This window comes from Python bivittatus, unplaced genomic scaffold, assembly GCF_059951505.1.
Source record: "Python bivittatus isolate LINGU-HERP-01145 unplaced genomic scaffold, Pbiv_v1 ctg000330_np1212, whole genome shotgun sequence".
In the NCBI taxonomy this organism is placed as follows: Eukaryota; Metazoa; Chordata; class Lepidosauria; order Squamata; family Pythonidae; genus Python; species Python bivittatus.
In genome coordinates this window covers 17,570,048-17,583,708 of record NW_028277058.1, presented here as the reverse complement: position 1 = coordinate 17,583,708, position 13,661 = coordinate 17,570,048, and the positions used below count along the sequence as shown (strand labels likewise).

The 13,661-nt window shown below is 36.8% G+C and overlaps 2 long non-coding RNA genes across 4 annotated transcripts in view; one reads left to right on the top strand and one right to left on the bottom strand.

Moving 5' to 3' along the window:
* LOC148215906 (uncharacterized) overlaps positions 1–13,661 on the top strand; it is a 75,418-nt gene that overhangs the window by 29,050 nt on the left and 32,707 nt on the right. The window lies entirely within an intron of this gene.
* Positions 2,697–13,661, bottom strand: part of LOC148215905 (uncharacterized) — a 101,705-nt gene continuing 90,740 nt past the window's right edge. Inside the window, exons 3-4 of the long non-coding RNA XR_015796397.1 lie at positions 6,706–6,808; positions 2,697–5,619 (exon numbers count right to left, since the gene is read on the bottom strand). This is a non-coding gene — a long non-coding RNA (uncharacterized LOC148215905). The remainder of the gene's footprint in view (positions 5,620–6,705; positions 6,809–13,661) is intronic.

Below are 13,661 nucleotides of genomic sequence, written 5' to 3'. Positions count from 1 at the left end.
TATACAAGTTTGGCCAGATATAGCCTGGGACAGGCCCCACCAACGTGTGCATGGAGACTAAAGTACAGCAGCACCAACAGCTGAGATAATCCAACACAACTGTACAATGAGGTTCAGCAATTCAGAGAGGGACACTCTTGGGTAGGAAGGTGAGCAATGCACAGCAATATCACAAATTTGTTCCCACAGCCCAACTTCCAATTCATAACTGTCACCTGTGGAGAAGGGCCTCTGGTTTCATTAAGTTCTCCTGCAAGATCATCACCACTCCTTTTCTCCAGTCTTGAAGTCAAGGCTAGTAAAGCACTTGCAACCTGGGAGGGCATATTGCCAGAGATAAATGTCCCCTCTCCCCCTCAACCTGGTCTTTGCATGGTCCACATGATCTTCCTGGATAAGATTGTGGATCAGAAAAGTCTTATTTTAAATGGGCCTGCCATTTGTCAAAAGCCAATGTACAGAGCAATCCTGCTCTCTGGCTCCAGGGACAGGGCATTTGGGCTAGAATAGGGCACTGGCAGCAAATCGGAATTCCCCCTTCCAATGGATTAGCTAGCTTAATACTTCTCTTTATATTTTTCTTTGTCCATCATAGTAGGAACTTGCTTCCTGCCTTCATCACTCCTTCCCCAAACATCCCAGACTCTTTTGCATCACCCTCCAGAGTCCAATGACAAGGTAGTGATTAATTACTTTTCTTTTTAACAGAGCTATAAGTTAAACCACTCTCTGGCCCAAGGCTGTTCCATCTGACCCATACTCTGACTATATCCAACTGATCACCACTTACCATAAACCAAACATTTCCTCAATCCCTGAGACTTACTTCCACTAGAACTTGGGAATAAAGGATGAACCCCTTGTACTCACGCTTCTTGCACTACTACACTTTATCCCTCACCTGGAAATCATTGAATTCACTTAGGCACTAACAAATCCCAGACAAGTCCTTCTACATGATCATGGTATATTATGGACAGTCATGAACAGTGATGACTTCTCACTTTGGCCCTTTCAACCATTCACTGTTAACCTCACTTCCACAATGGTGGCTACAGCAATAGCAGCATCAAAAAATCCCCTATTGAGATTGCTAGTCCCAGGCTGTAGTCTCTTCCCTCCACCTTCACATATTGTCCTATGTCTGTGTAATAGCATCAATAGCATAGGCAGTGACAATAGTAAAGGAAGCAACAGTATCTACCCCCTGCATCCTGTCACTGCGTATACACCAAAGGGGGATCCTCCAGATTCCCCCCTGAAAGGGGGAGTGAGAGAATCTAGAAGCAAGCCTTCTCTGTGAGTACCCCTTCCTTATGGAGCAATGTCCCCCCAGAGGTCGACATGCACTTTATACTCTTATCTTTAGAGACATGCTAAAAACAGTTTTGTTCCACTGAGGTTGAGGGGAGGTCAAATTGCTTGTATACTGAGTTGCTTGGATATGGATGTTGATCTGTTTTTATATAAATGGTTGATTTGTTTGAAACAGGGTTTTTAATATTATTTTTACTATGATTTTATAGAATTATAACTTTATTATTTATATTTTGACTTAAGGTTTTACAGTGAATTGCATAGGGTCTCTTAGAGGGTAGTATATAAATACTATAATGAAAAAATAAAGAAGAAAGTAGCTTGTGTGCACAAGGACCTCAAAGACTGGTTTAGCTAGGCTTTCTTTGGCATAGACTGAACAGCCAGTGAGGCCATTTCACTAGTTCCTAAGATGTGCTTAAGAAGTTGACAGGAACAAAGAACTTGGTTTTCCAAGGATTTGGATAAAGCTGTGACTGTCACATTTAATATGACCATTAAGTGACTTGATCCTCCAAAGTATAATATAAGCAGCAAAATCCTATCTCTGTCAAAAGGCACCTTTTGGATTCCAGCTCTTGGAATAAATCAGTTAGTAGACCCATTTCTGTTTTTTCCCTTTCAAAATACTACTAAACTCACTCTTGCTTCTCCATACTTTACAATCTCTGTTTGTATAGTACAGCTATGCAGTGATCACCTGCTCCATGGCCAAATTCTCTGCTCTGAAAATAGCCTCAGTCTGGGGCACTAGGAACAAGAACTCCCCTTTCCACTTTTTGGAGCACAAATCAGGAAAAATAGATCTTTATCATCTTATTATCTAGCACAAGGAAAGATAAGTATAAGTGCCTATACTTTTTGTTTGTTTTCCAAAAGAATGAGCAATACGGTTAGACCATTTTGAGAGGATGAAGTGTGCCAAATTTCATATAAAATGATGCAGGGATTTTTGAATTACATTGCTTTCAAATCTGATTTATTAGCTTGCACATTAGATTTTTGCTGTTCACGAGAATGGAATAAAGCCTGCAAAAGCTAGACAAAAGCATGTCAAATTCCATAGAAATCAGTTCATGGGCTTTCAAAGTATATGGCTTATTTGCCATAACTATTGCTTGCTCAAACCATTTCCACAGTATTCCAAAGCTCCTCTGCCCATCTACTTTGAATCCTGGTCCATCCCACTACTCCTGAAACTCTCTGATGCATTAACACCCTAATGCAGTGTTTCTCAACCTTGGCAATTTAAGATGTGTGGACTTCAACTCCCAGAATTCCCCAGCCAGCACTGAAGTCCATACATCTTAAATTTGTCAAGATTGAGAAACACTGTCCTAATGCATACACCAATGACTAAGACAATGGTGGGATGAGAATGGGGGCAGATTTTTTTTTTTAATAACTTTATTAAATTTTAAAACAGAAACAATAAAAACTAACAAAAACTAATGGTAAAGGAAGAAAAGAAGGAAAAGAAAAGAAAATTAGATAAAAAGAATTACCAAGATCAAAAGTATGAAAAAACAAAAAAAGAAAGATTATAAAGATAAAGATAAGATTGACTTCCTCCCTCCTCACAACAGATATAAGTAACAGTATACATCAATCTCTTGCTTCTAAGTTAACAACATAACTTTCATTATTACTATAAACCCTATTATTTCTAATAATCAAATTCATACAACATAATTTCATTTTTTTCTGTTTCCCTCAGAAAGTCCAAAAAAAGTTTCCAATTAACATTAAAATTACACAATGTCTTTTCTCAGATCAAAGCCATCAATTTCATCATCTCAGCCAACTCCATCAGCTTCACCATCCATTCTTCCATTGTAGGTAATGTCATATCCTTTTACCTTTGTACATATAAATAAATCCATTTTATAATCCAATTTATAATTTTTTAAAAAATGAAATCTTTCCCCATTTATACACAGATCCTTAAAACCTCATCATCCAATCCTGGTCACAAAAAAAGTCCCATTAATAACTACCCAAAGCCTCAACATATACATTAACCAAAATAAAATAAGTTCACTTTGTAAACCTTCTGTTTATTTTTAAAAAGCTTAATCTTTAATCCTTTCAAATAGTATCCTACAAGTTGATTCCCCATCATTCTTTCCTTGTCTTTTTCCCAAAACAGCCCCAGTAACTTCTCTTTGTCTCTTTCCAGGAACAGCCTCACTGGTTCAACACATTCTTTTTGCAAACCCAAGGTAAAAAGTCTTTCCAAGTCACTCTTCTTTTCCATTATTTGTATGTCCCTTTGATCATTGTGACTTCGGTTGGTTTCATTTGTAAATCCACACGCACACACACACACGTTTATTACAGCCCTAAGGTCAGATACAGTCAAATATATAATAGTAACCATCTTACATTTATGTATATATATAAAACAAAACTATTAATATTATTTAATCTAAAATTAAAATAAAAGTACTAAAATGTGAAATATGTTAAGAAATTCTAAATCTAAGTAATGGTGCAGCATATTGTGCAGATGATAGCACAAAACTGCAACTTGGGAGGATATTTTCAGATCCTTGTCTGAAAGGAGTAAAATTAAATAGAAATCCCACTCCCTGCCAGAAAATCTCTTCAGTATCGGGTATATAAATATCTGTCTAGAGTCCTTATATAGGGAACAATATAATAACGTATGGCTTAGTGTTTCTGTTGAGCCACCTCCACATGGACATAATTGAAGGTGCATAGGAGTACCCTTAAAAGTCCAAAAAGGACTGCTGAGGGCAGTGCGTCCAGCTTGGCTAAGGTGAAAGCTTTATGAAATTTGAAAATTGTAATAGATAAATTAAGTTTATGTATTGTGTTTAGTAAACTGATAGGCTTATAATTTGTAGGGTCAAGTCTATTTCCTTTATTTTTGTATATCAGTACAACAATGGCCTGATTCCAGTCAGATGGAAATCGTAAATCCATTCTGGCATCCTTTTCCATATCACTCTAATCCTTTGGTAGTTTTAAATCCATTTTCAAATCCACAGCATCTTTGTTCATACCACCTTCATAATCCAGCATTTTTAAAAACTCCAAATCCACATTCAAAATCAGTCTCCACCTCCATTTCAAAGTTAACCATCTTGTCCAATCTTTCTTCTGTCTTTTTTTTAAGGGACTTGAATCTGGCTCCTAATTCATCAAACATTGATCAGAGTAAACAAGTTGTTTTATCTACTAACTGGTGCTCCAAAGGGCCTCTTCTAGCCATTTCCCCCCCCAAAGCAAGCAACCATAGGTATTGTTTAAGTGAAAGTAAGCAGATAGTTCATGTCCTCTGGTGCCTTTCATGCTATAACTGCAGGCATAAGTCAGCAAAAAATACACAGAGGGCGTATTTTTCAATACAGATCAATCAAATTACTATCTTCTTCTGTTTTGAAAATCTAGCCAATCATCAAGCGTATCACAGAAAAACAACAACAAAAATTCCCATACAAAAATCAAATCCAATGAATACAGATGGAGTTTCGTAAAATTACACTTTTAACAAACAAATCTTCTCCTTTCACCATAAGTAACTTTTATATCTTTTTTGTATTCTACTTATCTTCCAGTTTTTTATGAAGTGTTCAAATTGCAATGAAATTCAAATTCTTCTTTTAAAGTTATAGTCCCAGAGATAATGAATAAACACCAAGAGAATTACTTATCTGCTGCAAAGGAAGGCCTTTCTTACATTGAAAAATAGTTATATTCCAAAATGATTTAGAAATGGGGTTCAGTTGGCTCTAGTGTCCATATTTAGGCTGCACCACAGCTGTGAACAAAGATGGATCCCCTGCTTCCCTGCCTCTTGCTTGCAAGCTGTTTGGAAACCGAAACTGAAGGGACTCATTTCTCATTTCTTCCTTAATCTGGAGCAAGTTGGGCTGCCGGCGCTTGCTGCCAGCCACCGATCCAGCTGCAGTGCCATCTCCTCTCTCACAGAGACAACTAAGCTGCCATTGTCCCCACCGGAAGTCCTGATACTGCCTCAAGATCAAAGACAGGAAGAAGATAAACACACTTCTATATTATTTACAGTGTTGCAGAATGAAAAAGCTAATTAATGAATTATTTGCAGAAGAGATTATGAATAAAGGAAATGAATTAAAGCAGATTATCCACTAGTGACTTTGGCTGTATTATAGCATCACCCAACCATTGCTGGAGTGATACAAGGTTTTTCTTCATTGCCACAATCTTGGTTGGATGACTAGAAAATGCTATGTGCTGTTCTGTACAACCCACTATCTTTGTTGGAGATGCTCCATTAAACACCAACAGAGCTGTCTGTGAAGAAAAGAAAAATATGAGAGGCTGCCAGTTGAGTTAAAGTGGTAAAGAGGTGTATTGCTAATTCTATCCCAAATGAGTACATTAAAGGTTTACTGTAGTGCTTAGCTATTTACTGTATATATTGGGAGCTGGGATGGAAATGACAAGAATTCTGTCCAAGAGACAGAAAGACCAGTAAACCTATCTACCAGCGTCCTAGAATTTTGATAAACTTCCACTCAAAAATAATCCAACTGCCAGGTTGATCGGGTGGGAAAGAGGCTAGAGGCAGCTCCTCCTGCTTCATCCCTCCCCCACCCAACACCTGGACTATGTTTGGATGCAGGCCTAACAATCTTCCAGAAGCCCAGTTGACCCATGTTCAGAAATAACAACAGTGACAGGCTACCCGCATAGAGCTTCTTCACATCCACAATCTCTCATTTGTACATCCTAAAATACCACTAAGGCCTCTGTCCCAGGCATACGCTATACGCTTGTTCATTCAAGAATGCCTTCATACTTTAAGGAGAAAAATTGGTGGTGTGTGTGTGTGTGTTTCTACCAGCTGCTAAACCTGAGTGGGAAGGGAAACAAAACCAGGGAAGTCTACCAATCTCTGTCCTTAAGCTGTCTCACAGCAAAGCTGGCGGAGTAGATGACTTATGGGTTTTATTACTCAGGCAGCTTACAGTTTAGCTTTTGTGGCAGCCCAAATTATGTTAGCATATTTTTCTGCCAACTCAAGGACTAGAGATATACATTAACAGAGCCATGAGGAACAGCTCTCTCGAGTAGCATGGACCCTGCCCTAAAAGAGTGAAACAATGGAACAGATTTTGCCTTTAAGCAAGATAAAATATTGGAATATAATACTCTATTATATTCTATGGGGAAAAAAGAGAGAAATGGAGGAATGGGAAAAGAGAAGAATGGAAAGTTGCATAAAGTGAGAGAGGATTCAAAATAAATTACTTGATCTTTCTCAGGATAGCACCATCATATACATTCAAAAATAGAACCTGAGCAAGAATGTGGTATGATTTCAATGATGGTAAATATACACATTTATCTCTATCCCATCTCTTGCAATTACATTACCTGTCAAAAAGGAGGCACTTAGGGCAACTGATACTCTGATCGAAGGAGAAACCTGTTGATTCCTGAGTCCAAAACACCTTTTTCCTCACTCTCCTTGTTCATCCTATGGAACCAGATGCCCAAAGTTAGTTGTTTGTTCATTCTTTTTGGCACCCAGTACTATCCTTTCCTTTACAGAAATCTCCCAAACTGCATTGCTAGAGACAAAAACCCATGGAGATTTTGAATCAGACACAAAAATATTTTAGAAATGCTTATGCTATGCAGAATTGTTTTATTCCACTCTGGATTTAGGTTTCACATTTGTGGAAAAGAGAATATTTGTGCCACTGGAAACAAGTAGCATCAGTTACTTCTGATAGAACCTGGTTTTGTTTAGAATTATAAGGGCAGGCAAAAGGATTAAAACTCCTGGCACCAGTTTTATTCTCCTTTCCCCAGCATTTTACTCTTTAAAACATCTGTGCAATTGATAATTAATAAATGGTGTTGTACATAATTTGTTTCCAAATCTTTATGACCACTTTGTTTTGTGTTTACTTTGAAATGATATGACACTTAAAAAAAATTAACACACCAAATTTAATAAATCAGGCCCCATTTGATTAGTTGGCAAATGATACAGTCGATGTGCCTATTACAAACATTCCTTTATACCAGAGGCATTAATTTTCTTGATGGCAGGGAATAATGCACAAATATATATTGCCTTGTGACAGTACTTAAGGTCCAACTGTACCTACTGAATCAATGCAAACATCCTGTGAGTATGATTGCTATTGTTAATAAAGCATAATATAATATTTTAACAGAACATGCAAATCCGAAATACATTGCTCTTTTGATGTACCTGTTAATAGCAGTTAATCAATGCCTCCAGAAAATCTTATGGCTAGATAACAACTGAATGCAGTTATAATTAACTGCCCTGGAAATTACTACATCTCACTACATTCTGTCTTATTTCTGTCTAAATTTGAAGGCTGTTCAAGTCCTATAGTTGATGTCAATAAAGCGAAAATGCCACTTAGTTTTGTTTTTTTAGGCTCAAGAATAGATAAAATAGCATGTTGGAGAAATAGAGAGCAAAAGAATGTCAAATTTAAACAATATCATGAAGGATAAAGATATGTCTATGGCAACAAATATCAGAATAGTTAAAAGAATGGTCTTTTCAGCAGTCATGTACAGCTGTGAAAGTTGGACATTGAGAAAACACAAGAAAAGAAAGATGCCTTTAATTATGGATCTGGAGAAGAGTCCTAAGGATTGTAACAGCAATCCATCATCCTGGATCGAATAAAAACTGTTTGTTCTCTTGAGATGATGATCTACAACCAAAATTCCTATGCTTTTGTCATGTAATGCAAGTAGATGATGGACTAGAAAAAAGTCTGTACTTGACATGGTTGAGGGAAGGAGAAGGAGAAGGCAACAAGTAACGTGGAGAAAGTCAAAGAGATTACAGGGCTGTCCTTGAAAAGCACATGATGTTTTTTGAACAGGTTGAGATGACAAGCATTTGTGTATATAGTCATCAGGATAATGATACCTAATTAATACTTACGTTCTCACAGCAGCTTTACATTACCTGAAGAATTCTCACATGAAAGAGGGAAAGAATTTATTCTCCATTAATTCCCCAGGACAGGACTAGACTCAAGGCTTAAAATGACAAAGAAGCAGGTCCAGACCAGACCTTGGGAATAATTTCCTGACTATAGCAACTGTTAGCTGTTAGGTTGCCACACTAAGTGGTGACTTCTACTTTATCTGAAGTCTTCAACAGAGGCTTAATAACCAAACATCAGATATTCTTGAGTGGACTTCTTAACTTTCAGATCTCCTACAGTTGAGTTCTGAGGCAAAATACAAAGGAAAATCAAACTGCTGGGAAAAATCCACTTAGGGTAAGGCTTCCTTGATATCAGTGCGAAAAACCAACATCAGAGATTCAGAGAGATGGTATGTGGATAGTGGGTCACTCACATTTCCATCCACCTAATTTTAGTAACTTGGCAAAAGTATTGCAGAAATCTGATTTAGATATGACTCAATCTAAAGATAGGGTTAGGATTCCATGAAATCACAGACAAAAACCTACATCAGAGAAAGATTTGGAGAGACTCTTTATGCATAGGGGGCCTCTGACATTTCCAATCCCCTTATTTTCATTCTCTGGAAAAATTCATGGGAGAATCCTATTGGGATGGAAATCCACTTAGGTTTAAGATTTGGCTTCCATGAAATTGGGGAGAAAAACTGACATCACAGAGAGGTTTGTAGAGGCTCTTTACACATAGGGGGCTTCTCATATTTCCGATCCCCCTTATTTTATTTTCTTGGAAAAATGCATGGGAAAATTCCATTGGGATGGAAATCCACTTACGGTTAGGGTTTGGCTTCCATGAATTCAGAGAGAAAAACCTACATTACAGAGAGATTCGGAGAGTCTGTTTATGCATAGGTGGCCTGCTACATTTCTGATTCTCCCTTATTTTCATTCTCTGGAAAAATGAATGGGAAAATCCTATTGGGATGGAAATGTACTTAAGGGTAGGGTTAAGGTTATGTGAATTCAAAAGAAAATCTGAGGTCAGGGAGAGATCTGGAGGGGCTCTTTTTGTATATGGAGTATCTTAGATTTCCCTTTCCCCTTATTTTCATTCACTTGAAAAAGACATGGAAAAATCCTATTTGGGAAGAAATCCACCTAGGGTTAGGTTTAGGCTTCCATGAATGTGAAGAGGAAAACTGACATCACAGACAGATTCGGAGAGGCTCTTTATGTGTAGGGGGCCTCCTACATTTCCAATCCCCCTTATTTTTGTTCCCTGGAAAAATTCATGAAAATCCATGAAAACACTAAGATTTTCATCAACTTAGTGTTAAGCTTCTATGAATTCATGGACAAAAATTGACATCATGGAGAGATTCAGAAAGGCTCTTTATGGACAGTGGGCCTCTGATATATCCAATTTCTCTCTCTCTCTCTCTTTTTTTCCTGGAAAAATGTATGGTAAAATCATATTTGGTTCATGATCAAATTATTGTTAGATTTAGTGTTCCTTGAAATCCGGGAGGAAAACAGACATGACAGATGGATATGTAGATTTTGTTAGTGAATCTTTTACATTTCCAGTCTCCCTGATTTTAGTTCCCTGAAAAAGCATTGTGAAATCCTTTTTGGATGGAAATCAACTTAGATTTTTGTTAGGTTTCCAGAAAATGAGGGAGGAAAAGGAATATTATGGTAGACGTGGGGAGGCTGTTTAGGGATAGTGGGTCTCTTCCATTTTATAATCCCCCTCATTTTAGTTCCCTTGCATGATCCATGAGGAAATCTTTTTTGGCTCTAAATCTACTTTAGGTTACTGTTATATTTTTTTCTGAAATCACTAGGAAAAACCAACATTATGGATAGATTCAGAGGGGCTGTTTATAAATAGTAGGCCTCCTAAGTTTATTTTCTTATTTTAGTAACTTGGCTAAATGGATTGGGAAATCCTATATGGATGGAAATTCACATAGATTTTGGGCTAGTCTTTTATGAAATCATGCAGAAAAAGCAATACCAACAATAGATTCAAAGAGACTACTTTTGTATTTTGGGTCCCTTATATTTCAATTCCTTCTTATAGTTTTCTAGGCTTTGATTAAATTAGAGAGAATAATCAACATGGGAGATAGATTTGGGGAGTATGTATATCTATAGTGTGACTTTTTGTTCTTCTTGTTTTGTTTTGTTGGATTGTTAGACATTCTCATTCTTTTGAATTGTGAGTTAATAGAGGACATTTTTCTATTTAATACACTGATATTCCATTTGTTATTCTGAAATGTTACTTGAACAAATATTGTCAAAGTAGTAAAACTGCAGGTGTGTTTCCACCTCCGCCAAGTCTTCTTTTAAATGTAATCCAAGACATTCAATTTATTCTGCTTGTTCATAGAATAATTCAGGAATTGAATGAGAAGGTTACTTTTTGAAGTTGAATCTTAATAACTTTCAGATGAATGCTGGTAAGAAAAAATGAAATTATAGCACATTGGTTACTCCCCTCCCCCCCATCTGATGATTTTAACAATGAGGACAATTAAAGAACCATAAATATCTGTGTAGGCTGCACAAAAGTATATCAACCAGTTTCTGGAAAGTTCCTGCTCCCACCAGATGTTAAGATTTCCAGGCTTATAGAAGTTCTCCAGAATGTCACAGCATCATATGGGTTGTTAGGCAATCTGCCTTCTAACTTTCTTTAGGAAGTCTTCGAATAATCTACTTCAATTTTTCATATTACCAGGGATTCTGTTCAATTCACTATAGTTCCATCAGCCTGATTTTAAATATGCTTCTAATGGAATGATTTCTATATATTTTGGTTTTAATTAGTATTCATTTTATACCTTTATTTCTGCATAACATAGCATTTCTGAGAAGGGCCTACACACACGCATGTACTTAGAGACACATGAACACACACTTATACATGTGTGGTTACATTTGAAGTGCTTCCAGTGCCACCTATTGGTCAATATAAATAGTGTTCTTTGTTTATTAAATAGTGACACCATTTCTACAAAAGAATTATAGCAAACCTTAACATTTTATATTATATAGGTAATTCAAAGATTCTGCACAAGGACAGAGAATGTTTTAATTAGATGCACTAATGTTAGACTGAAACTGTATAGGCCAAGAAATATATGAACAACTTTCCTCAGAAAGGAAACTAATTAGAGGATTTATAGCAAGGGGACTGTATGTAGTCCAACACATCTGCAGGTTGCCTATTCCTGGCTCAAATAATATGATGGGAATGGAACAACTGGCCAAGAAGTGAGCAAAGGCAGTGGACAGTTCTTCTTTCCTTCCTTTTGCTGGAAGAATGACCCTTTGGAATTGTATTACTCAAGGTGAAATTGATCACATATTACAATATACATATCTATGCCTATCTATATGTGTGTGGGTATCTATCTATCTATCTATCTATCTATCTATCTATCTATCTATCTATCTATCTATCTATCATTATCAATCATATATGCTTATCCGCAAATAAGCCAACCCTTGAATTTTTAACCAAAATTGTATATTGTAATTTTCACAATTGGCTTATCTGCAGGTGACCCATTTTTCATGGTATTTTGGTTAAAAACTTGAGGGTTGACTTATCTGCAGATGAGCTTATCCCCAACTATATATAGGATATACGGATCCCCAACTATATATAGGATATACGGATACTTTAAAAAAGTATTACCATATATACTCATGGATAAACCCATCCACAGATAAGTTGAGTGTATTTTGACATCTAAAACTCTCAGCTTATCCACAAGTATATACGGTAAAGTTGTGTTCGGGCATATTTATATTTGCTCTAAATATCTCCTTCACGCCAAATTTCAATTATTTTCAAATTTACATGCTGAGAGAAAGCCTTCTTAAAATTAAGAAGTACACAAAAATAAAAAGTAAATATAGAAAAAATTTCTTGTTATTTAATGTGTATATTTAAAATACACAAAACCCTTTCAATGCTGTTTTCCTGAGGAAGAGCTCAAAACACATTGGGATCTTTTCACAAATTATTTTTTTTACCAATTTTGAACATTTTGTTCTCTTTCAAAATGCTTTTAATTATTTAAGAATTCCAAGAACATAACTGGAAAGCATTGTGATAGAGGTAGAAAGCCAGCATTTTTATTTCCAGCTCTCTCTAACATGGAAACTAAAAAAAGAAAAAAGATTTTTCAGTTGAGGTTAGACTGTGATCTGAACTAAGGGCACCTCTACATATGGCATTTGCACCACTTCTAGCGTGGCTCTGCACCCTTGTGATCCCATCCTGTTGTCTCTGTTGAATAGCTAAGCCAATTTATTTTTGGCTCAGTTGCAGTTCAAAAGGGAAAATGCTCAGTGCTTTTAAAGTTGGAGCAGTGGAGCTCAGGGGAACTTGGGTTCAACCATTGGTGCAGATCTCCTTCTTGGCTCTTGGGGTCTTCCCACTCCCTATAGGATACTGGGTAGTGAAGTCTTAGCAATTTTGGGATCCTGGCTGACAGTGTCATTTCCCCCTCCTGCCCTGTAGAAGATTGATTTTTTAAATAACCTATCAGCAGCTTAACAGTTCTGATATATCTGATTCTTTTTAAAGATTTCTTGATCTATGGCCTACACATGAATATCCAATCATCATTATTCATACATGAAAACAAGTAACAAAAAGTTAAATTGTGTTCTTCATCATATTGTATATCTTTGTGATGAAGAACTCGTCCTTTCTTCATGTATCTTCATCTGATAAGAATCATAGGTCTTCATCTGATACTGTAAGAGGACACAAACTTCCTTAATCTCACAACACATGGACAGACTCAACCATAGTTTTGACTGGGAATCTGTCAGCATTTTAGACCAAGCTAAATCCAAATATGCAAGAGAATTCTTGGAAGCTTGGTATTCAGACAAGGCAGCAATTAACAGACACATAGAGATTAACAGCATCTACATACTATTCAAAAGAGACAAAAGAACAGAAGATTGCCTCACCAGCAATCAATCACCAGCAATCATCACCAGCAATCATCACCCAGATACGCAAAGGTTACCAGCAGGCACACAATCAAGCAGCAAACATATGCCAATCAAAGAACTACCAGAGGAGCAAAACAAAAAAACCCCTACCCTTACCAGCACTGGCAAGCTGACCACAGCACATAAATAGAGAGCAAACCCCAGCCCATTTTAGCACTGAAGATGTTACCTAGCCGGGTAATGAAACGTTTGCAAGAAAAGAACCAAGCTCAGAGAACCCCAAAGACTCCACACAAACTTCATTTGATACCATAACAGAACACAAACTAATAATTAATGAAGTGGGTAAAATGTACTAAAATAAAACTTTATGAGCCTTTTGGATTAAGAGTCCTCGAAAAATTAATGTAAT